Source organism: Gopherus evgoodei, chromosome 13 (genome assembly GCF_007399415.2).
Source record: "Gopherus evgoodei ecotype Sinaloan lineage chromosome 13, rGopEvg1_v1.p, whole genome shotgun sequence".
NCBI lineage: Eukaryota > Metazoa > Chordata > Testudines > Testudinidae > Gopherus > Gopherus evgoodei.
Window position 1 is genome coordinate 32,775,967 of NC_044334.1, and position 26,038 is coordinate 32,802,004.

Consider the following 26,038-nt stretch of genomic DNA (forward strand, 5'->3'; position numbering starts at 1 on the left):
ATTGGGCTGCTAAACTCAGGGTTGTGAGCTCAACCCTTGATGGGGCCGTTTGGGGAACTGGGGTATACCTCTGAGGATTGGTCTTGCTTTGAGCAGGGCAGTGGACTAGATGACATCCTGAGGTCCCTTCCAATTCTATGATAGAAGACCATAAATTTTGTCACCTGGCATATCCACATCCTTATGGACTCTCAGCACAGTGAATGCCCAGAAAGAACTGCCATAATTGCCAAGACTCCACATTTATATTTCAGCTCTTAGTGAGACCCGCTGGGCTGATGCGGTCAATTAAAAGAGGATGGTGGTGGCTACACTTTCTTTTGGAAGGGAAAGCCAGCTGTAGAGAGATGCAGTCACAGGATTGGCTTTGCCATCAAAAATAATATCACCAGTCGGCTTTTGGAGCTTCCCATGGACATCAACGAGTGTCTCATGACTCTTCAGCTCAAGCTTAGTGAAGGGTTAAAATCCATGTGCATTTTATATAACAACCTGGTCTATGGATTGTGCCAGCTCTTTTTTTAGCCCCAAAGTCCAGAGTTTGGTCAAGAGACCAGAGGCCTAACAAATAGTGATTAGCTAAGAGAAAGCTGGGGTAAACAAAATAACTGCCTTTGCTAAGATATCCTTGGTCAGTAGAAATGGCAGATGTTGAAGCAATAACTGATTAATTATGTTTCATCTAATGTTTCAGATTGAACAAAGGATCCCTGTTGTTATTGTGTTAGTCTCTTCTGTAGGGAGACGTTCTTCCCACAGATCCAACCTTGTGTTTATGAAAATTGGTACATGTCTGTATAAGATATGGCATCCTTCCACCTCCCTTCCCAGGGACCAATACCTGCCTTAAGACATAAAAGGGACAATCTTTATTGCCATGTACTTTCACTGTTTCTTTACTTTAATCCCTAGGAATGTACCTATTGGACAATTAAAGGAGTTGCTCCATTCCTAAGATTCCGTAAAGAAGAGCCTGCAGGAGGCGAGATTCCAAAGTGGCACTGGCATTGCCATGGACATGACCCCATCCCTCGCAGTGATCCCCTACCTGTGGCCACTCTTTCTTTACTGGAGAGAAATCAAATCCCCATCCACGGAAGAGGGGACGTTCCCGCCTCCCCTGCTGGGGGATGCGAACAGCCACAGCTGGGGATAACCTAAGAGGAGAAGGATCTGTGACTCCGGGCTCTGGGCCTGATCAGCACAAGGGTTAGGGCAGCTGGATGGGAGGGTCCTGGTACCTGAGATTGTAAACCGCAGCTATGGAGCTGGACACAATGCAGCTTGGCTCGAACACCATGAGGAGATTTTCAATCAGCTCCTGGGAGACCCCAAGGAAACAAAACTGTGTGTGAGACTCAGGCCCAGGGCCAGCTCCAGGCCACATCGCACCAAGTGTGTGCTTGGGGCGGCATGCCGTGGGCGGCGCTCTGCTGGTTGCTGGGAGGGTGGCAGGCAGCTCTGGTGGACCTCCCGCAGGCGTGCCTATGGAGGGTCCGCTGGTCCCGCGGTTCAGGTGGAGCATCCACAGGCACACCTGCGGGAAGTCCACCGGAGCCGCGGGACCACCGGACCCCCCGCAGGGATGCCTGCGGGAGGTCCACCGGAGCCGCCTGCCACCCTCCCAGCAACCAGCAGAGCGCCCCCCGCAGCATGCCGCCATGCTTGGGGCAGCAAAATTGCTAGAGCTGGCCTTGCTCAGGCCCCAGAGACCCACAGACACTTCCCAGGATGGAACCCAAAATGCTCTGCAGAAACAGCCCACCCCCAACCAGCTGGGCCCCCCATTCCTCCCATCCATCAAACTTGGGGAAGGCCTTTGCCTTCGTTTTTCTGGGAACGGTGTCAGCAACAGCCTTGCTGGGCAGAGCTGGCTCCACAGTTGAAACAGTGACATTTAGAGGGAGGACTCTTCTGTTTGCCACAGTGGATGGAGCTGGATGTGAGCCTTTCCAAGAAGGAAATCATTGGCTTCACTGTTGGCTCTATCTCCTCCTTGTTGTATCTGTTCTCCCAAGTGCTACAGACATAGGCGGCGGGTTATATGGGCTCGAGGTGCCCGGGCTCCAGGAATATTCAGGGCTGGGTGCCCTGCTCCAGCAATATTTGGAGCTGGGTCTCTCCCCCGGCCCTGCCTGGATTGGGCCCTGGCCCCCGCGGGTCTCTCCCCCCGCCCCTCCCCGCTGCATCCCTGCCTGGAGCAGGTCCCAGCCCCTGCCTGCCACCCCCCCCGCATGTCCCCCCTCCTCCCCCGCCGTGTCCCTGCCTGACAGATATCAGCGTGGGTCTCTCCCCTGCCTGCTTGCGCTGCCAGTGATCTGCTCCCTGCAGAACTGCTGTTTGCTGCCCCAGGGTCCTACTGCCTGCCAGCCGCTATTGGCAAGGCAGGCTGCCCTTCCCCTGCCCTAGCCCTGAGCCTCCCCAATGCCCCAAACCCTCATCCCCAGCTGGAGCCCTCATCCCCCTGCACCCCAATCCTCTGCCCCAGCCCTGAGCCCCCTCCTGCATCATGAACCCCTCATCCCCAGCCAGAGCCCTCATCCCCCCTCACCCTAATCCTCTGCCCCAGCCCTGAGCCCCCTCCTGCATCATGAACCCCTCATCCCCCTGCACCCTAATCCTCTGCCCCAGCCCTGAGCCCCCCACATCATGAGCCCACAGCCCTCACCCCACACCCCAAACCTCTGCCATAGCCATGAGCCCCCTCTTGCATCATGAACCCCTCATCCCCCAGCCAGAGCCCTCATCCCCCTGCACCCTAATCCTTTGCTCCCAGCCCTGAGCCCCCCCACAACATAAACCCCTCATCCTCAGCCCCAAGCCTCATCCCCCTGCACCTTGATCCTCTGCCCCAGCCCTGAGCCTCCCATCATGAACCCCTCATCCTCACAGCCCTCATCCCACACCGCAACCCTCTGCCCTAGCCCTGAGCCCCCTCCTGCATCATGAATCCCTCATCCTCAGCCCCACAGCCCTCACCTCTGCACTCCCTATCCCCAAATTCCCTCTCAGAGCGTGCACTCCCTCCCAGAGCATGCACCACCTCCCCCTTCCTACACCCCCACCCCCAGCCCAGAGTCTGCACCCAAACTCCATTCCAAAGGCTGCACCCCTCACCCCCTCCTGCACACCCACCCCCTACCCCAGCTCGGAGCCTGCACCCAGCACCCAAACTCCCTTCCAGAGCCTGCACTCCTCACCCCTTCCTACACCCCCACCCCCAGCCCAGAGGCTGCACCCGAACTTCATCCCAGAGCCTGCACTCCTCCTGCACCCTAATCCCCAACCCAGGATCTGCACTCCATACCTCCCCCCAAACCCCCCCCCCCAGAGCCTTAGGCTGGTGGGGTCAGAGTTTGGGGGGGGGCGGAGTTCGGGGGGCCGGGTTCTGGGCACCACCAAAATTTTTCAAACTTGCCACCCATGGCCCCAGATCTACATTAATTTCAAGAGGAAATCTACCGAAGGGGTGTCATACTATCTTTTTGCTTTGGTGATGCTGGGGAACTCGCTGTGTGGAATAAGTGTGCTTCTGAAGAACCCAGACCCAGTGCAAGCTGAAGGCAATTACATCATTCATCACCTTCCCTGACTGATTGGCAGCCTGGGGGTTCTGTCTCTTGATGTGATTATGTCCTTCCAGTTCCTTGCCTATCAGAAGAGAAGACCTCACACTTCTGATGAGAGAGAGGCCTTGCTTGACAAGCAAGACGAATGAACCCCTTGATAGCTGATGAAGGAACTGTCCCCAAGCAGGAATGGGATACTGGACTTCAAACTAGGGCACAGCAAGTTGCCATCAGGTTCCTAGACCTGTTTTCTGTTAACAGGAGTTGCCCAAAGAGGATGTAAGCCAGTGTGTGGTATGATGCTTCCTGCAGAAAGTGCTTGGCCACCTGGCAGAGGACTTTCCTGGTAGATCTCACCTGCTTGTAGGGATGACTCAAAAGGGATGAAATACTGTGACATTCGAGTACCTGTATCATAGTCACTGTGTTAATTGGAGCAGAGAAGCCCATCCTTCAAACTTCTTTCCTCCTCTCCCACCCAATTCCTCCCTTCCCTCCCTCTGGGCTTACAATTCCCCCACTGTCAGCTCCTGATCAGTGTCACAATTGTCCCCTTCCCTGCTCCCCAGCCCTCAGCCCCAGGATCCCCTGTCCTCTGCTTCCCCATCCGGCCCCACTAACTCTTCCTCCAATGTCTGGCTCCCTCACCCCAGGGGCTGAGCATGGGGGTCCCATTCACCGCAATGCTCTCAATAAGGGCCGAGAAACATAGACTCAGGACAGCTTGGAGGAAGCAGAGCTGTTTGGCCCTGTCCTCCACCAACTAGGAGTGGGGTGGGAGGAGAGAGAGAGAGCCTGTTACATTGGGACCTCCCTGCCCAACCCAAACCAGCTCCAGGGCTCAGGACCTCCATGGGGTTCGACAGGGAAAGCCTCCCCTTCCCGAAACCAGTGTCGCCCTGCACAGACAGGGGTTGTAACTTGGACAGTGTCTGCGGGGAGCAGACACCTTGGCCTGTGTGGGACAAATGCCCCCACTTTGGGGTGTCAGATAGCAGAGGAGCTGTGTCCTCCCATTGGGGGTGAGGGATTCTCTGGTACAAGACCCCCCCCACCTGGGTGGGGATGGAACAAGAGGCAGGACAGGCTCGTTGGCAGTGCAGCTGGGGGATTTTTGTACCACAGCTCTGCCCTGGAGTTGCTGCTGGACGACCCTGATGGTGGCTTGTTCAGGGGACACCTGCTCCTCCTCTTCCTCCTCCACCCACTCCAGCTGGGCACTGGGGGTCCCTTCACCAGGGAGAGAAGGAGAAAGCATAATCCTCCTGCTACTGGGGGGAATGCAGTGGACAGAGAAGGCTCCATGTTTCCCCCTCATTTGTAAGGAACCCCATGGCAGCGAGGGCCCCACCCTTCCCCTCCCAGAGATGCCCTCAGCCCCATCAGCCTCAGGGCCCCACGGCAGTCAGCCCCCCCCCATGCCAACATCATCAGGGGAGACTGGAGCTCCCCTGACTCCGCCCAGCATCCCCTGCCACTGGGCCTGTCTGTGCCACCCCCACTGGTGTCAGTGGGGCTCACATGGGGGATGGGTTTGAGAGCTGTGGCAGGGCACGGGGGGCTGTGATGGGGCACTGGGGGATGGATTTGAGGGTTGTGGCAGGGAATGAGCTGGCTGTGGTGGGGCTGTGGGGGACGGGTTTGAGGGCTGTGATATAGGATGGGGGGGCTGTGGTGGGTGGGTTTAACTGCTATGACAGGGGATGGGGGCTGTGATGGGGCCGTGGGGGAATGGGTTTGAGGGCTGTGGTAGGGCACGTGGGGCTGTGGTGGGTCTGTGGGGGACGGGTTTGAGTGCTATGGCAGGACACGGTGGGGTTGTGGGGGATGGGTTTGAGCTCTGTGGCAGGGGGCTGTGGTGGGTGGGGGGCTGTGGGGGATGGGTTTGAGGTCTGTAGTAGGGGATGGACTGTGGTGAGGATGGTAGGGATATGTCTGAGCACTGTGATAGCGGATGGGGGGGCTGTGGTGCAGCTGTGGGGAATGGATTTGGTGAGAACTGTGGCAGGGGATGGGGGGCTGTGGGGGATGGGTTTGAGCTCTGTGGCGCCGAGTACAGCGTATAACAGAGCTGAGTCATTTTTAAGGCCGGCCAGACTTGGAACAGACTAGAGAGAAAGAAAAAAAGATAGGCTAGTATAGAGAAGTGGAGTGAAATGATGTACCAAGACAGAGACAGCAGGAATCTAAAACATCAGTGTGACAAAGTGTGTGTGGGGGGGGTTATGTGTGTCTTACTGTTGAGTCTATGTGAGTTTTTCTGTTTTGCATGAATACTGTGTGTGGCTCAAGTTTCCTAGGGATGTGAGCTCCATTTCCTCTGAGTCCTGAAGCTGGGCTGCAGCCTGGCCTAGGAGGCAGCCCTATTGGTTGATCTACTGGCCCAAAGTCACTTGGGCGGTGTTGGTGTTCCCCAGGAATGCTAAAGGGTCTAAGGGAGAGAGGCTCAATACTCCCCCCTACCAGTGAGGGTGGAAGAGGAGGGCTGCAAGAGTGGGCAGGCTGATGGCTGGGCTGTCATGGTCTAATTCCCCACTCTGAACCTTAGCGTCCCAAAGATGGGTACCAGCATGAATTCCTCTAAGCTCAATTACCAGCTTAGAACTTGTAGCGCTGCCACCAACCTGGAATTCCAGTGCCTGGTACACTCTGGTCCCCCCAAAACCTTGCCTGGGGACCCCCGAGACCCAGACCCTCTGGATCTTAACACAAGGAAAGTAAACCCTTTCCCCCCGTTGTCTCTCCCAGGCTTCCCCTCCCTGGGTTACCCTGTAAGATCACTGTGATTCAAACTCCTTGAATCTCAAAACAGAGAAGAAAATTCACTTCCCCCTCCTTATCTCTCCCCCTCCCAGACTCTCCCTGAGAGAGAAAGTAATCCTAACACAGAGAGAAATTAACCTTTCTCTCCCCCTTCCCTCCTTTCTCCCCACCAATTCCCTGGTGGATCCAGACCCTGTCCCCTGGGATCTCACACCAGAATAAAAAAAAAATCAGGTTCTTAAACAAGAAAAGCTTTAATTAAAGAAAGAAAAAACAGTAAAAATTATCTTTGTAAATTTAAGATGGAATATGTTACAGGGTCTTTCAGCTATAGACACTGGGAATACCCTCCCAGCCTAAGTATACAAGTACAAATTAAAATCCTTTCAGCAAAATACAAATTTGAACTCCTTCCAGCCAAATACACATTTGAACTCCTTCCAGCCAAATACACATTTGCAAATAAAAAAAAACATAAGTCTAACTTGCTTTATCTACCTAGTACTTACTATTCTGGACATATAAGAGACTGTATCAGAGAGATTGGATAGAAACCTGGTTGCATGTCTGGTCACTCTCAGAACCCAGAGAGAACAACAACCAAAAACTAACAGCACACACAAAAACTTCCCTCCCTCAAGATTTGAAAGTATCCTGTCCCCTTGATTGGTCCTCTGGTCAGGTGACAGCCAGGCTTACTGAACTTGTTAACCCTTTACAGGCAAAAGAGACATGAAGTACTCCTGTTCTATTAACTCTTAACTATCTGTTTCTGACATGGGCCTTCTAGCATTCGGTTGGGACGAGGTGGGGAATGCAAACTGGGAGAAATGGTTGCTGGCCTGTGAGGAATGGTTTCGCCAGTGGCGTAAGTGGACCTTGTCATTACCTACAAGGTTGTGATGCTCAAGACCCATCTGTGGGGAATTTCCTCAGCCATGTGTTTCCCCCTGCTCCACAAGTGCTGCTGAGACCGGACACGATGGCCTTCCACCTCTTGTGGGGCAATAGGACGTCCCTACCTAGTCAGGAGAAGTGCGGCTTTTCTGCCTGTCATAACTATAAAGGGAAGGGAACTGCCCTCCTGTGTACAATACTATAAAATCCTTCATGGCCAAAGACACCAAAATCCTTTTACCTGTAAAGGGTTAAAAAGCTCGGGAAATCTGGCTGACACCTGACCCAAAGGACCAATAAGGGGACAAGATACTTTCAAATCTTGGTGGGGGGAAGGCTTCTGTTTGTGCTCTTTGTTTTGGGGGTTGTTCGCTCTTGGGACTAAGAGGGACCATCAATCCAGGCTCTCCAAATCTTTCTGAATCAGTCTCTCATGTTTCGAACTTGTAAGTAACAGCCAGACAAGGCGTGTTAGTCTTATTTTTGTTTTCTCAACTTGTAAATGTTCCTTTTTGCTGAGAGGATTTTACTTCTGTTTGCTGTAACTTTAAACCTAAGGCTAGAGGGGGTTCCTCTGGGCTATATAAATCTGATTACCCTGTAAAGTATTTTCCATCCTGATTTTACAGAAATGATTTTTACCTTTCTTTCTTTATTTAAAAGCTTTCTTTTTAAGAACCTGATTAATTTTTCCTTGTTTTAAGATCCAAGGGGATTGGATCCGGACTCACCAGGAATTGGTGGGGGAAAGGAGGGGGGGATGGTTAAATTCTCCTTGTGTTAAGATCCAAGAGGTTGGATCGGTGTTCACCAGAAACTTGGTAAAAAAGCCTCTCAAGGCTGCCCAGGGAGGGGAAGGTTTTAGGGGGACAGAAAGTGTCCCAGACACTGAAATTTCTGAATGGTGGCTGTGTTACCAAATCTAAGCTAGTAATTAAGCTTAGAAGTGTCCATGCAGGTCCCCACATCTGTACCCTAAAGTTCAGAGTGGGGGAGTAACCTTAACACTGCCGTATTAGAAGGGGGGTTGGGCCTGGTGGGCTTTGAAGCCTTGTACGGCTCTACTTTTTTGTGTTTCCATTTTCAGTCGTTGCTGAGCAGGAGGGCAGGTCAGGCCCGAGGGGAATGGTGGGGCAACCGCAAAGTACCCAACTGACTCTTCCGATATGGCCGTATTTTTTTTGACCCCACCGGATGCAGCACCGGGTATGGGATGGCTGATGGTGGCAGAAGGGAGAGGAGTAGACTCATAGATTCATAGACTTTAAGGTCAGAAGGGACCATTATGATCATCTAGTCTGACCTCCTGCACAATGCAGGCCACAGAATCTCACCCATCGACTTCTATAACAAATCCCTAACCTATGTCTGAGTTATAGAAGTCCTCAAATTGTGGTTTGAAGACCTCAAGCTGCAGACAATCCTCCAGAAAGTGACCCGTGCCCCAGGCTGCAGAGGAACGCGAAAAACCTGCAGGGCCTCTGCCAATCTGCCCTGGAGGAAAATTCCTTCCTGACCCCAAATATGGCTATCAGTTAAACCCTGAGCATGTGGGCAAGACTCACCAGCCAGCACCCAAGAAAGAATTCTCTATAGTAACTCAGATCCCAATCCATGTATCATCCGATCACAGACCACTGGGCATACTTACCTGCTGATTAGGAGGTTAGGAAGTCTTCCCCCCCCCCCTCGCCAGTGTTCTTCTATTCCCACCTTACACCCTACAGGATTTTCAGTGGGTGGCTAGGTGGAAGGTGCTTGCAGGATTACTTCATCCACAACAGTGGCTGCCCTCACAGCACCAGCGGCCACAGCAGCGAGGCCCCTCCCCCTTTGGCTCAATCTGAACAGAGGTCAATGTACCACTGGGTGTGATAGCCCAATTTTAGGGAGCTTCCTCTGAAGGTGAGCAACTGTCCCCAGAACTTACTGACAGGTGCTTTAAAGTATTTGCAAATGTGCACGGTCAGCATGTGCAGAGCAAAGGCTGCCCAGGGGCACTGTGTCAGGCTCTGGCACCGCTTGAGACAGAGGATCATCTTCAGCCACTAGGTAACCCAGGATCTAAGGCAGGAATGGGGTTAGGAAGCAAGTCAAGCTGAGCAAGGCAGGCAAAAATTCATCTTGCCTTCGTGGGCGCTCACAATGATGCCCTTTTTGTGTGCTAGGGCTGACAAAAACATCCCAGACAGAGAAGCAGCAGGCCCAAAAAGTGCCATTCAGGTGCTGACTCAGCTCAGTGGGAGAGTGTTAGACTGACAATATAGAGGTCCCTGCTTCACTCTCATGCTTTGGTATGCTCTTTGTGTGCAGCAGTGGGCTTTTTTTCTGGAAGCACAGCAGTGCCTTTAACCACCACGAGTCCCTCATTTCAGGCTCCCAAGCAAGAAAAGACAGCATGGACTTGTGCACCAAGTTGGCCCACCTGACCTTTCTTTCTTCTCTTGCTCTGACAGCAAGGGGAAGACAAAGAAGCTCTCCTTCAAGCTGGAGTCAGAAGGGTGACGTCAGGATGACTTCCTGAGTGCCGGCTCCAGTCCTTTGCTCTACCAGCTGACCTATCGAAGGGCTGCCACCTCTTTCTCCAGGTTCACCCAACGGTGTGTTGAGAATGAAGAGGAGTAACTAGTGATGTTCCCCAAAGGTCAGTCCTAGGACCAATCCTATTCAACTTATTCATAAATGATCTGGAGAAAGGGGTAAACAGTGAGGTGGCAAAGTCTGCAGATGATACTAAACTATTCAAGATAGTTAAGACCAAAGCAGACAGTGAAGAACTTCAGAGAGATCTCACAAAACTGTGATTGGGCAACAAAATGGCAAATGAAATTTAATGTGGATAAATGTAAAGTAATGCACATTGGAAAAAATACCCCCAACTATACATACAATACGATGGGGGCTAATTTAGCTACAACTAATCAGGAAAAAGATCTTGGAGTCATCATCGATAGTTCTCTGAAGACGACCATGCAGCGTGCAGCAGCAGTCAAAAAAGCAAACAGGATGTTAGGAATCATTAAAAAAAGGAGAATAAGATAGAGAATATCTTACGCCTTTATATAAATCCATGGTACACCCACATCTTGAATACTGCATAAGGATGTGGTCTCCTCATTTCAAAAAAGATATACTGGCATTAGAAAAGGTTCAGAGAAGGGCAACTAAAATGATTAGGGGTTTGGAATGGGTCCCATATGAGGAAAGATTAAAGAGACTAGAACTTTTCAGCTTGGAAAATAGAAGACTAAGAGGGGATATGATAAAGGTACATAAAATCATGAATGGTGTGGAGAAAGTGAATAAGGAAAAGTTATTTACTTCATCCCATAATATAAGATCTAGGGGCTACCAAATGAAATTAATAGGCAGCAGGTTTAAAACAAATACAAGGAAGTTCTTCTTCAAACAGACACAGTCAACATGTGGAACTCTTTGCCTGAGAAGGTTGTGAAGGCTAGGACTATAACAGGGTTTAAAAGAGAACTAGATAAATTAAGAGATTTCAGAATGGAAGCCATGTTAGTCTGTATCAGCAAAAAGAACGAGGAGTACTTGTGGCACCTTAGAGACTATCAAATTTATGTGAGAAACAACTCTGACATCCTAATAAAAAAGGCTGACAAAGGATTTGCTGTCGTTATCATGAATAGGTCGGAATATGAACGAGAGGCTGCTAGGCGGCTCTCTAACACCACATTTTACAAGCCATTTCCCTCTGATCCCACTGAGAGTTACCAAAAGAAATGACACCATCTGCTCAAGAAACTGCCTGAAAAAGCACAAGAACAAATCTGCACAGATACACCCCTAGAATTCCAACCAGGGGTATTCTATCGTCTACCCAAGATCCATAAACCTGGAAATCCTGGATGCCCCATCATCTCAGGCATTGGCACCCTGACAGCAGGATTGTTTGGCTATGTAGACTCCCTCCTCAGGTCCTACTCTACCAGCACTCCTAGCTATCTTTGAGACACCACTGACTTCCTGAGGAAACTACAGTCCATTGGTGATCTTCCAGAAAACACCATCTTGTCCACTATGGAGGTAGAAGCACTCTACACCAACATTCCACACAAAGATGGATTACAAGCATCAGGAACAGTATCCCCAATAATGTCACGGCAAACTTGGTGGCTGAACTTTGTGATTTTGTCCTCACCCACAACTATTTCACATTTGGGGACAATGTATACCTTCAAGTCAGCGGCACTGCTATAGGTACTCACATGGCCCCACAGTATGCCAACATTTTTATGGCTGGCTTAGAACAATGCTTCCTCAGCTCTCTTCCCCTAGCACCCCTACTCTACTTGCGCTATATTGATGACATCTTCATCATCTGGACCCACAGAAAAGAAGCCCTTGAGGAATTCCACCTTGATTTTAACAATTTCCATTCCACCATCAATCTCAGCCTGTACCAGTCCACACAAGAGATCCACTTCCTGGACACTACAGTGCTAATAAGCAATGGTCACATAAACACCACCCTATACTGGAAACCTACTGACTGCTGTACTTACCTACAGGCCTCCAGCTTCCATCCAGACCACACCACACAATCCATTGTCTACAGCCAAGCTCTAAGATACAACTGCATTTGCTCCAACCCCTCAGACAGAGACAAACACCTACATGATCTCTATCAAATGTTCTTACAACTACAATACCCACCTGCTGAAGTGAAGAAACAGATTGACAGAGCCAGAAGAGTACCCAGAAGTCACCTACTACAGGACGGGCCCAACAAAGAAAGTAACCGAACGCCATTAGCCGTCACCTTCAGCCCCCAACTAAACCCTCTCCAGTGCATCATCAAGGATCTACAACCTATCCTGAAGGACAATCCCTCACTCTCACAGATCTTGGGAGACAGGCCAGTCCTTGTTTACAGACAGCCCCCCAACCTGAAGCAAATACCTACCAGCAACCCAACAACATAAACACTAACCCAGGAACCTATCCTTGCAACAAAGCCTGTTGCCAACTCTGTCCACATATCTATTCAGGGGACACCATCATAGGACCTAATCACATCAGCCGCACTATCAGAGGCTCATTCACCTGCATATCTACTAATGTGATATATGCTATTATGTGCCAGCAATGCCCCTCTGCCATGTACATTGGCCAAACCAGACAGTCTCTGTGTAAAATAATAAATGGACACAAATCACATGTCAAGAATTATAACATTCAAAAACCAGCTGGAGAACACTTCAAACTCCCTGGTCACTCGATGATAGACCTAAAAGTTGCAATATTACAATAAATAACCTTCAAAAACAGACTCCAACGAGAGACCTACTGAATTGGAATTAATTTGCAAACTGGACACCATTAAATTAGGCTTGAATAAAGACTGGGAGTGGATGTGTCATTACACAAAGTCAAACTATTTCCCCATGTTTATTTGTCCCCCTACTCTTACTCACACCTTCTTGTCAACTGCTGGAAATGGGCCATCCTGATTATCACTACAAAAAGTTTTTTCTCCTGCTGATAATAGCTCACCTTAACTGCTCACTCTCGTTATAGTGTGTATGGACATTCTTATGTGCTTATGAAGGGAAGGGCAGAACCCTCTGACAGAGTTTCTGTAGTGTAGTGGTTATCATATTTGCCTAACACGCAAAAGGTCCCTGCTTCAAAACCAGGCAGAAACACGAAGGCTTAATTTTCCCAGCTCCTACTGGCCTGTCTCTGCTGTTGTAGGAGCAGCAGTGATTTGTATGCTCAAAAGGTCTGTTATACTTCCCCGGCTCCCACTTTTGTCTTCTCTCCCTCTCTGAATGGCTGTGAAGTGGCTTTTCCCCTCCTGCTCCCTCCCGGAATGCTCATGGGATGAATGTTCTGGTTGAAGAGCAGAAGAGCTCCCAGCAAGACAAGGTGTCTGGGACTCTAATTAGGCAGCACTCACACACCCAGAGCATGGACACTGCCCAAGGTGGAGTGTGACCAACCAGATGCAGCCAAGTCATTTCTAGTTGCAGGCTATGAGGTGCAGGCCCTTAAAAGGGGAAGGGACCATGTGCTCAGGAGAGCACTCACAAGCTTGTACCTCCAGTGAATGCCCTTTGCCTGGACCGCCTGGCCAGTGGTTCTCTGCGTTGTATTTCATTGTGCCTCAGGAAGACTTACCATCATCGCACCGTCCATAGCTGCACTGTGGGACACTTACCTTGCAGAATCCTGACATTTCCAGTGCCATGCCAGTCCTGGGAGCGTGAGTATGCGAGTGCAAGTGTGAGCCCCCACCCCGCTTATTTTGAGCTTAGCTGTCAGTATAGTAAACCTGCTGCTTTCTACCAAACTCTGGTGGGTCATTAGTCCTCCCTACGCTTACTAGCTGGCCCAATTTTGGGTAACACCTGTGATAACCCCAACCTCTGCATGGAAGAGGGTGGTGAAATGAGCTGGGAAAAAGGCTTGGCATCAGCAGGGGAAAGCTAGAGGGTCTGGGCCAGTCACCTTTTGAAGCCTTGTGGCTTGGTCTCCTCTGCCCTTGGAGGTTGGCGTATGGAGGCCGGCTCTTCCTGCTGGCTTCCTTTGTGTGACTTGCATCCCAAGAGAAGAAGGATGGTTCTGGGTGAAAGGAAGACAAGCAAAGCTATGGGAGGAAATTTGGGTGCGGGGTGCTGGCTTTGCGCTAGGGGAGGGGGTTGGGGTGCAGGAGGGGTGGCACTTACCCCTGGCAGTACAGCTCTCAAAGTGACCAGTACACACAACCTTGCATCAGCAACTCCTAGGTGGGCCATGTCAGGGGGTCTCTGTGCGCCGCTGCCTGCAGGCGCTGTCCCCAGAGCTCCCATTGGCTGCTGTTCCTGGCCAATGGGGCTGCAGAGTTGGTACTCGGGGAAGGGGCAGTGAATGGAGACATTCCCTCCACCCCAGGGGATGCTGTGACATGCCGGCCATTTCTGGGAGTGGCACGGAGGGACGGAGGTAGAGTGGGCAGGAAGCCACGTTAGTGCTGCTGGCACATCTCTGCACACCCATTGGGGGAGGGGAACAGAGGTTGTCCATGTGCTGCCTGGGGTAGGGGCAGTGCACAGAGCTGCCTCCCCTCCCGGGTCTATTACAGGAGGGGAGGGAGGTCTTTTGGCCTGTAAGGTGCAGCAGGTCGGACTAGATGATGACGCTGGCCCCTTCTGACCTTAAAGGCTCTGAGTCTAAAAGTGAGAGGGAAGTAAAGGAAGTTTTAAAAAAAATAAACCAAACATTGTAATACAAGGATAACTCCAACAGCTCATTGTATAGTCCCACCCCTTTCTTCCTCCATTGTGTGTTGCATAACATTGATTCTTGCATTCCATTGATAAACTGATACAATGTGACTGAAATTAAACCAATGCCCAGAGGAGAGAACATCATATCATAGCACTGGCTGGGAATCAAACCCATGTTAACTGCTTGGAAGACAGCTATGCACACCACTATACCACCAATGCATCTGGCAACAGTGCTACTTATGCTTGCCCAATGAGGCTAGAGCAGCATTGAGGCGATTTTCTGCCTGTTAAAATGTACTGGATTCTCATCACTAAAAAAAAACCACCCCCATCTTCACTTGGGTTTGAACCATCAGCCTTTCAATTAGTCACCAAAGTTGTTAATCACAGGGTATGTCTACACTATGGGATTATTCCGATTTTACAGAAACCAATTTTTTGAAACAGATTGTGTAAAGTCGAGTGCATGCGGCCACACTAAGCACATTAATTCGGTGGTGTGCATCCATGTACTGAGGCTAGTGTCAATTTCCGGAGCGTTGCACTGTGGGTAGCTATCCCATAGCTATCCCATAGTTTCTGCAGTCTCTCCTGCCCATTGGAATTCTGGGTTGCCATCCCAATGCCAGAAGGGGCAAAAACAGTGTCGTGGGTGATTCTGGGTAAATGTCATCACTCAGTCCTCCCTCCGTGAAAGCAACGGCAGACAATCATTTCACTCCCTTTTCCCTGGATTGCCTGGGCAGACGCCATAGCACGGCAACCATGGAGCCTGTTCAGCCTTTTTTCACTGTCACCATATGTCTACTGGATGGTGCTGACAGATGCGGTGCTGCAGCGCTACACAGCAGCATCCCCTTGCCTTTTGCAAGTTAGCAAAGATGGTTACCAGCCATTCTATCCTGTTTGCTGCTTTGCAAGTTGACAATGACAGTTACACTGTACCGTCTATTGCTGTCATGGGTGCTCCTGACCAGCCTCGGTGAGGTTGGCCAGGGGCGCATGGACAAAAATGGGAATGACTCCCCAGGTCATTCTCTTCTTTGAGTTTTGTCTATAGGGAGAGTCAGTCCTGTCTAGACTATTGGGCAAGTCTACTAAAGAACCAGAGAGGCAAACGGCTACTCTGGGTCAGAGCCCCAGACATCCCGCAGAAATGATGAGCTGCATGCCATTCTAGGGGGTGCCCCTGCAACAACCTCACCCATTGTTTCCCTCCTCCCCCACCCCTCCTGGGTTACCGTGGCAGTTATCCCCCTATTTGTGTGATGAAGTAATAAAGAATGCAGGAATTTGAAACAACACTGACTTTATTGCCTCTGCAAGCAGAGCTCAAAGAGGGGAGGGGAGGGCTGCCTCCAGCTGCTATGATATTCCAGGCAGGACTGAATCTCCGTTAGACAAATCTTAAAGAAGAGAATGACCTGGGAGTCATTCCCATTATTGACCAGGCACCCCCGGCTGACCTCACCGAGGCCAGCCAGGAGCACTCATGGGACGACGATGATGGATACCAGTCCTACTGTACTGTCTGCCGTCCGCAAGGGAAGGGAAGGGAAGGGAAGGGGATGCTGCTGTGTAGCGCTGAAGTATCACATCTGACAGCAGCATCCAGTAGACACACGGTGACATTGAAAAAAGGTGAGAAACGATTTTTTCCCCTTTGCTTTCATGGGGGATGGGGAAGGGGGGGCGATGACATATACCCTGAACCACCCGCGACTATGTTTTTGACCCCTCAGGCTTTGGGAACTCAGCCAAGAATTCAAATGGTTTTTGGAGAGTGCGGGAACTGTGGGATAGCTACAGTCGTCAGTCGCCCCTCCCTCCATGAGCGTCCATTTCATTCTTTGGTTTTCTGGTATGCTTGTCTCAGCTCCTTAAGTTTCAGCACTGTGTTGAGTCCCTGTTGTGGCCTCTGTCCATCATAGCCTTGGAGATTTTTTCAAATGCTTTGGCATTTCGTCTTTTGGAACCGAGTTCTGATAGAACAGATTAATCTTCCCATACAGAGATCAGATCCAATATCTCCCATACGGTCTATGCTGGAGCTCTTTTTTGATTCTGGGACTGCATGGTCACCTGTGCTGATTGGCGCTCCACGCTGGGCAAAGAGGAAATGAAATTCAAAAGTTCGCAGGGCTTTTCCTGTCAACCTGGACAGTGCATCCAAGTTCAGATTGCTGTCCAGAGCGGTTGCAATGGTGCACTGTAGGATGGCATCTGGAGGCCAATACCATTGAATTGCAGCCACCCTAACCCTAATCTGAAATAGCAATACTGATGTCAGCGCTACTCCCCTCACCGGGGAGGAGTACAGATACTGGTATTGAGAGCCCTTTATATCGATATAAAGGGCTTCATTGTGTGGACAGGTGCAGGGTTAATGCGATTTAACACTGCTAAATTTGATATAAACTCGTAGTGTTGACCAGGCCAGAGAGAGCAGCAGGTTTCCCCTATTGTTTCCTGCTCTTGTTTTCTTGACTAGTTTCTCCTCTGCTACAACTTGCTCTTTTGCTTTGTGAGCTGGGCTAGCTCAGTTAGCAGAGCATCAGTCTTTTAATCTGAGGGTCCAGGGTTCAAGTCCCTGGTTAGGTGACAAACTAGTCACAAAGACCTTAAACTGTCTTCTTTGATGTTACTTATTCTCTTCATGATTTTCCGTTTTCTCAGAAGGACCTTTTTGTGTGTGGATTTGAAGGGGCAACTTCCTGACAGCCCCTCTGTCCTTGCAGGCTGGAGGAATAAAGGCCTCTGGGCATATGGCATGTTCCTTCCCTACACACACACACGCATACGAACATACAGAATATCCCTAAGGAATTAGAATCACCTGCTGTCTTCCTGTGTCCTGCTGGATCCCTAAACGAGGATGCTCTGCAGCCTAAACCCATGTCCCCTCTTTTCCCAGTGCCCCTCAATCCCAACCTTCAGTCCCTCCTATGCACACTGCTCCTCACTCCCAACCAGAGCCTACTCCTCTTCTCCCTTCTCTTCTGTCCTAACCCACTGCCCCTCCTCTTCGCAGAGCCCCTCAATCCCAACCCACAGGCCCCTCCTCCTCACACTGCTCCTCAATCCCAACCCACAGCTCCCTCTTTCCCTCCAGCAGCAGGTGCTTCAGACCCCCTCAGGAAGATTTTCTTGCAAGGTTTTGTGTATAAGTCAGCATGTGGATTTTACAGTATGTTGGAAATATGTTGGATTGCTTGCTGAAATGATCACTTTTGGCTGGTTTTGGATTCCCAGTCTCCATGTTATACGGGCAGGAGAAATAAAGGGTTGTTATCCTTGTTGTGTGAATTGAGGGCAGCACAACTGTGCTTGGCAGATCCCGATTGAGGGACTCACCCTCAATTCAATAGCACTTGCTAGGCAGGGGACAGGGGTTCCAAAGCCAAGTGGGCTGGGGTCTGGGTCTCAATACTAAAATGTGGGTGTTAGACCAACTTTAGGACAGGGTGACTGTGGAGGGATGAGTGAGTCCCTCGACAGCATAGTGAGTATGGTGCCTTCTTATTTTCCCCCTTTTCCACCCAGGATGGCAGATGAACTGTACAGAGGCACCTCTGGGCTTGCACTGACTAAGGACAACAGCTGTGAGCGGGGTGCAGAGAGGGGATGGCTCATGTTAAATTACTTTTGGTTGCTGGACTTATGAACCGTAGGGAGAAGGACACTGCCCAGCTTATTTGGGGTGGGTCTTTCCCTCATGATTTAGGTTTATGTGTTGGGGCTGCTGACATGACTTCTGCTAACCCTGGGCTTACATTGCAGTGTAGACATACCCTAAGAGGGCATCTATACTGTGATAAAATCCCACTGGCCTGGATGATCTGATTTGGGCTCCTGGGGCTCAGACTGGAGTCCAGGTTTGGAGACCCTCACGTCTCGTGGGGTCTTGGAGGCTGGGCTCAAGCCCAAGTGTCTACACTGTAATTTTATAAACCTGCAGCACAAGCCCCACAAGCCTGAATCAACTGACCCAGGGTTTGAGAATAGTGGCTTGGGTGTGTTAATGGTAGTGTAGACATAATGCTAGGCTATGTCCACACTACAATGAAACACCCAGGGCTGTCCCTGTGCCAGTGCAGGCTCCCATGCTAGGGCCATGGGATGGTAAATTTGCACTGTAGACATCTCAGCTCAAGCTCAGTATCAGGCTCTGGGAGCCCTCAAGGTTGGAAGGGAGTTTAGCAAGCAAAAAGGTAAAATGGCAGTGGAGTATTACCCTGGACTCAATGGCATTTCTCCATTGGTCTGTCTGCTTTGGGGCAGGGACAATAACACGTCCTGCTGCTTTTGTTATTTCAAAGGGTGGTTTAGGATTTTCATTCTCATACACGGTGCACAAATCAGGACTCAATCCTCGATGAAAATGAAATGAGCTGCTCACAGATTCTGGCAGCCACAATGAGCATTTGGTGTGAGAGCCCAGACCTGCCGCTGTCCCAGAGGGAGGGGATCATCTGTGACAGGCTGGACCACTGACCTATCAGTTCTTAACTCCCTAACTTTCAGTAATTCTGTTATCGGTGCCTGTGAGTATAATTTAAACAGCCATACTGGGCTGGACCAAAGGCCCATCTAGCTCTATGTTTTGTCCTCTGACAGTAGCCAATACAGATGCCCCAAGAGTTAATTAGCTAGGCACTACTGGGAGTTGAAGTCAGGATCTCCTCTTTACAAGAGGGGTGCTTTAGCCAGCCAAGCCATGGTGCCTGCCTATGGCTAAAACACAGTGTCTGCCCACACCTGACTCCCTGCCATCCCCACTGGGGCCTGACAACCTTTGCATGTGTTTGGATTCTGCAAAGCAGAGGAGCAGGTGAGGTTTTCCTTGCAAGGTGTGTGTGTGTGTGTGTGTGTGTGTGTGTGTGTGTGTGTGTGTGTGTGTGTGTGTGTGTGTGTGAATCTTTGGCCAGGTCTGCACTACAAAGTTATTTCAGCATCATTATATTGCTCAGGTGTGTGAAAAACACACAACACTCCCTCAGTTGGCAGCTTGTGGCTGGTGCACACACTGCAATGCCACGTCTGGCTACAAAACTGTCCTGTTTTGGTGACAAAATAAAACCACCTTGACCAGAGGCCTAGAGCTTTGTGCAGCAAACTTAAAGTGACAAATTGTCAGTGTAAATGCTGCTGGTCATTATATCGCCATAACTGGCCTCCACCAGTATCCCACAATGCCTGCCGTGAACTCTCCTGCCCTGCATTCCTGCTGCAGAGGCTGGGCCCCTCTCCTTTCATAGCTCCAGAAAGTTCTGACAGCTGAGCCACTATCTACACTGGGATTAGGTTGATAGAACTGCATTGCCAGCCTAAGTAATGTAATTACACCAACCTAATTTTGTAGTGTAGACCTGTCCAAAGAATCACACACACGCCTTGGGAACAAAACTTCACCTGCTTCTCTGCTTTACAGAAGCCAAACACGAGCAACACTAGTCAGGGCCCAGTGAGGCTTGTCAGAGAGTCAGTGTGGGCAGACACGATGCTTTAACTAACAGCAGGCATCATGGCTTAGGTGGTTAAAGTACCTGTTTTGTAAACAGAAGATCCTGGGTTCAACTTCCAGTGGTGCTTCTGGGAGTGGCTTTTGGGGCACCTGGTATTGGCTACTGTCAGAAGGCAAGCTTCAGAGCTAGATGGACCTGTGATTTAAATTACACTCACAGGCACTGATAATAGAGTTACTGAAAGTTTGGGTGTTAAGAGCTGATAGGTCAGTGGTCCAGTCCCTTCAATGCGGTTTTACCATTTTCACTTGCTAAACTCCCTCCCAGTTGCAGTGCAGACCTATGGACTTGAGCCCAACCTCTGAGGCCCCACGAGGGGCGAGGATTTCTGAACCCAGGCTTCAGTGTGAACACAAATATCTGCACCACAGTTTTTAGCCGCTCAGCTTTACGTCCATGAGCCCAAGTCAGATGACCCAGGCCAGCCCTGCTGCCATCTTTATCCCAGGAGAGATGGACTCTAAGGGTACGGCTCCATTGCAGTGTAAGCCCAGGTGCGGCACACTGTGCTCAAAGCAGCACCTGGAAGTCCCATATTCACCACTCTCATATCATGGTGATATGATTTGTACAAAGTCTGCCGTGTGAGGTATCATTTCTAAAGTCTTGATCTGTTGAACATTAATATCTAGTTGGATTGTGTGTGCTAGCATTGGTTGAGAAGTTATGAAGTTTTGCTATGTGTGCGTTACTGAGATATGTTATGAGGTTGAGAAATGCCCACCACCAGCCTTTCAGGGGCGACAAGGGAGGAGCCAGACTCGCTGCTGGCCCATTGAAGGTATCCACACTCCCAAGGACTATCCCAGGAACCGTGTACAACGCAGGCTTCTCCGAGATAGCGCAGAGACAATGGACACTGCTTGACTCACATTGTAGCAAAGGAGCTTCCTAGCAAGCTGGAAGAAACTATGAAAGAGGGGAAGAGACATAATGACTTGGTCTCTCTTCCCCACAATTCAGCAGCTGGAAACACATCTGGAGGACAAACACTGAACTGAACTGATTCAGAAATCAGAAGCGAATAATAACAATAATACTTTCAAACCAAAATCCCCAAACAGACTAGTACTGGTTTCTCAGCGCAAAATTTTCAGTTTGGGGAATTTTGTTTTCTCAGTCAGACCTTGCCAAGGGAAGCAGGGAGAAAATGTTGGAGTTGCCTCCTTCAGAACAGCTTGGCCCAGATACTAGCTCTGGTTCACTGCTCTGGCCTTGCTTGGGTTGAGGGTATTTTAATAATTTGGGCAGGTCCCAGGGTATTTGGGGGAGATGATGAGGATGCTACCTTTTGAGATAAAAGCTAAGAAATACAGCACTAGAGTTTTTTTGTTTTTTTTTCTAAGAAATCTGGGATTTAGACATTTTATTTAAAGCAAGGGAGTTCTGAGTAGGTTTTTGTTTGCAAGAAGCAACATTGTTTGATCTGCCATTGTGCCAAAGGAGGAGATGGCTTTCTACAAAGGAGGAGTGAAGACTAAATGCATCCAAAGAGGATGGGACTTGAACCCATGCCTGCAGAAGACAATGGATTAGCAGTCTATCACCTTAGCCACTTGACCACCTCATCTGAGCTGGCAAGAAGAAGAGAGAAGGAGCAATCTAAGGCCAGCAGAGATAGGGCCATAAGGAGTTTTTAAATACCAAAAGGAAGCAGGGGCTGAATGAGCTCCCCCCTCACATCTAGTGAGGAGCTGGGGGAAAGACTTCAGGAACAGACCGTGTTTGCATAGACACACCTACTCTGCCTAGCGATGCAGCATGATGGGGCCACTTTCCCAAAATGACCAGTTTTGGTGGGTTACAAATCACTTTAGGATTGAATGGAATGAAATGTTATTATCCTTCCTGTATGAGTGAAGGGCAGCAGAACAAACCTAGGGCTTGGTTACACTCACACTTTACAGCGCTGCAACTGGGGTGTGAAAAAACACCCCCCTGAGCGCTGCAAGATACAGCGCTGTAAAGCGTCAGTGTAATCAGGGCAGCAGTGCTGGGAGCGTGGCTCCCAGCGCTGCACGCTACACCCGTAAGGGATGTGGTTTACATGCAGCGCTGGGAGAGCTCTCTCCCAGCGCTGCCACTCTGACTACACTCACACTTCAAAGCGCTGCCACAGCAGCAGTTCCGCAGCGCTGCCGCAGCAGCTCTTTGAAATTCCAAATGTAGCCATACCCCTAGTTGGTCCTGATGGAGGGGTGGGTGGGTGAGGAATAGCTTTTATTGGACTGTATAGAAGTAATTGAGAACATCACCCTAAAACAGTGGTCCCCAAACATTTCACACTGTACCCTCTTATCCATGGCTGTGGACACTCAGAAGACACAGTCAAGAACCAGGGTTGGGAGTGGGGCTGTTGCTTGCTGGGGAGAGGGGTGCAGATGGTTAAGGGGGCTTAAGGCTGAACTAGAAGCCAGAATTCTAGGCTTAGGGTGGGGTTGGGGAAGAGGTGGGGCTGAGCCGTGCTCCCTCCATGGGGGCTGGCTCAGGCCCTGAGATGCCTCCATGAATGTTCCTCTGTGTCCCCCTACAAGTCATGCCCCACATTTTGGGAACCACTGAACCCTACTCACTAATCAGGGGCTAGTGATGCCAAAGCACAGGGAAAGGGAGAAAAAGTGCAGGGCCCCCAGCATTGGAACCATGTGAAAGGGTTGCAGGAGAGAGGCAATGGCTGGTAGCACAGGGAGTTAAGGCCAAAGGGGGGGCAGGAGTTAGGGGTGAAGGAGGTGCAAGGTTTGGGAGTGCAGGAGCTAGCGGTAAAGGGGGCGTGGGGATCATCCAGGGGCAATGGAAAAGTGCCAAAGTGCAAGCTTTGCCCAGGGCACCATTTCCCCTAATGCTGGTCTGAACAAACAATTAGAAATGACCCTTCAGTGAGAACAGAACCATAGTGTAGAAAAGCCACTCTGTTAGGTGGTTGTGGCTGAGTGCTTAGGGAGATGGGTTAAAAAACAACAGGTATCTCTCCATGGAGGCTTGATTCTTGCCTGTTAGGCAAGGCTGGTGTGTGGTGGTTGCATAGCTGTATTTTCAGTGTCTGATCACCCACAGTGCCACAGGGAACCAAGTGTAGACATATTCAGAGGCTCTATGCCAGGATTTCTCAAACTTCCTTTCACTGCAACCCCCTTCTGCTAAAAAAAAACCTTACTACATGGCCCTGGAAAGAGGGACCAAGCTCCAAGCCCCTCCACACTGAGCAGAGGAAGAGGAGACAAAGCCTGAGCCCTGCCCCAGTTGGGGGAGGGAAAAAACCAGAGCTTGAGGGATTCATCCCTGAGTGGTGGGGATCAGACTTTTGGCTTCAGTCCCAGGTCTCAACAAGTCTAATGCCAGCCCTGGCAACCCCATTAAAACAGGGTCACATCCCACTTTGGGGTCCTGACTCACAGTTTGTGAACCACTGCTCTATGCTGAGGGGAGAGAGTTTTCCTGTGGGTGTAGTTAGTCCACTTCCCAAGAGGTGGCAGCTATGTCAGTGAGAGAAGCTATATCGGTGGGTGTGCAAGCTGTGGTGTTTACCACATTTAAGAAGTTTAATCAAACCCCATTTTTAAAACCACCTGTGGTCTGGGAATGGCAAAGGACCTTGATGAAGCAGAGTCTGTCCTTCAAAGTCCTGGAGATCACAATTCTATACTTCTATTGTCATAGAGGTATAGCTCAGTGGTAGCAGACTTAATTGCTGTTCTAGTGGTTCTTAGTTCAAACCCCAGTGTTCTCTTATAACCTTCTTTCCTTTTTTTAAAAAAAAGGAAAACACTTTCATTTCCTTTCTCCATTATGTTCAGGAGCTCCACTATAAGAGGGTGCTTGATATGAATGTAAACACTCAACATTTCACTGTTCAAATGCATAAAAACCTAGCAAAGCTGTCCATCAGCTGAAATCAGTTCCAATCCTCTGTGTCTAGTTTATGTTTTCATCAATTAAACAAAGATATCATATGAATGTACATTTGCAGTTCCCTCTTCTCCAGGATCTATGTTATGCAGAAGAACAAGAACCACATCCAGTTGAAGTTCAGGACTCTGATAACAAATGCTCTGAGGGCTGGAAAAAATGCCTTCTAGTGAGCTATTGAACAAGCTCAACCTGTTTAGCTTATCAAAAGAAGATTGAAAGGTGACTTCATTGAAGTGTTGAAGGGCCTTAATGGAGAGAAAAGGTTGTGTATTAAAGGGCTCTTTAATCTAGCAAAGAAAGACATAACAAGACCCAGTGGCTGGAAGGTGAAAAGAGACAAATTCTTATTACAAATAAGACACAAATATTCAACAGCGAGGATGATTCACCACAGGAACAAGCTACCAAGGAAAGTGGTGGATTCTCCATCTCCTGATGTCATTCAATGAAGACTAGATGCCTTTCTGGAATGTGTTTGCCCCAAAAGTAGCTATTGTGTCATACAGGAGGCCTGTGATATGCAGGGGGTCAGATTAGATGCTCTAATGATCTCTTCTGGCCATAAAGTCAACTAATTTCTGAAAAACTTACTGTAGCATTGGGAGCAGCGTCTGATGTTTTACTGTCTAACTGGCTTGCTTCCTAGAATGAATGCTCCTTGAGTGGGGTGATCCACAGGGAGTAGCTCAAACCTCCAAAGTGCCTGGGCGGGGGCAGGACATTAGCACAGCAAGGGAGGGGTGTGGAAGTGACATCACAAAAGCCTTTTGCAGGACCTCAGACTATTGGTCAAAGGTGGTGGGGAGGTGGGGACCTCACAGAGAGATGCTGACATCAGCCAGGCTGGACAGGGGCGAGGGGCCGGGGAAACCTCAGAGACCCCTGTGGCTTTGCTTCAGCAAGTCTCCTTCTCGAGGTCTCTCTTTGAGGACTGAAAGAGTATTCGGGTTCACGGACGTGAGCACCAGGAGGAACCTCTTTTGAGTTTTCTCCTTCCATTTTCCTGATTTTACTAGAAAACAGCCATCCCTGTTTAGAAGGTAAGAGCCTCCTCGAGGTCTGAAACCTGTTCAGTCTGATCCATCTGATGACAGTTGAATTCTAGGCATGGAAAACACGAGCCTAAGGAGGCAGAATTTTATTCCACACTTGGGATTTTGTCCCATAGAATCAGGGGGGACATTAGGGTGTGTCCTTTTTGTTTCACCTTTGCCTCCATACATCCCTCCCTCCTTTCTCTTCGTCTCTTGCTTCTTTTGTCCTTTCACCTGTTCCTCTCCCAACAGCAGGAACGGTGTGTGTGTGTGTGTGTATGTGTGTGTGTGTTGCGAGGGAGTGCTCGGCAGCTCCCACTGTGGGACGTCCACCCAAAAATGTGGGGCTGAAATAGTGCTCGGGCAGTGATCCCCACCGGTGACCTGGGCCATCCTTTGGGCTTTCTGGTGAGAACTCTCAGCCTCCTGTCCTCAGCCTCTACCCTGATTGGCTGAGCAGGGGGTTATTGACAAGGAGGAGACTCAGGTCCTTGTTGTTCTCTTTTAAGACCGAGTAAATAAGTCATAACCAGTCATATGTTTGATGAATTTTGCTGCTTCTCTGCATTAATGGTCTCTGAGCAGTTCATGATTCTCTCTAACATTGCAGTTCTCCTCAAATACTTGCTGAATAATTACTGTGCACTGTTGTTGGTCTGGAGTTCATTTGAGAGCACTTTACTCAAGTCATTCAATGTCTGAAATTCAAGATCTGATGGTTAGTTTGAAAATCAGGGCTTTTGGGTCCTATTCCCAACTCTGCCACTGACTGGCTGTGTGACCTAAGACAAGTCAATTCTCCTTTTGCAGCCTTAGCTTCTCCCTCTTTCAAGTAGGGATAATAATGATCCACTCCTACATACCTCACGGTGGGTGAAGGATGCGGATCCATTGGAGAATGTCACTAGGAGTAGGGCATAATTTGAGGTGTCCTATCACATGTTTACTCAGATCAGATTATGACATAATAGAATAGCTGAAATAGTCTATTTGATTTGTATTTTTTTATTTTGAAATTGTTAAGAGCAGCAACTATTTAGCTCAGACTGAAGCATCTTATCTAATGTTTGTGGTCTAAGTGTCTCCTCTTTGTGTGCGAAGAG

The 26,038-nt window shown here is 49.6% G+C and overlaps 1 non-coding gene and 1 pseudogene across 1 annotated transcript; both read left to right on the plus strand.

Moving 5' to 3' along the window:
- The first annotated feature begins 1,743 nt into the window (after positions 1-1,743).
- Positions 1,744-3,718, plus strand: LOC115661093 (annotated as a pseudogene).
- Positions 3,719-12,828: 9,110 nt separating this feature from the next.
- On the plus strand, positions 12,829-12,901 carry TRNAV-AAC. The gene has a single exon. It is a non-coding gene; the product is annotated as a tRNA-Val (tRNA).
- The last annotated feature ends 13,137 nt before the right edge of the window (positions 12,902-26,038 follow it).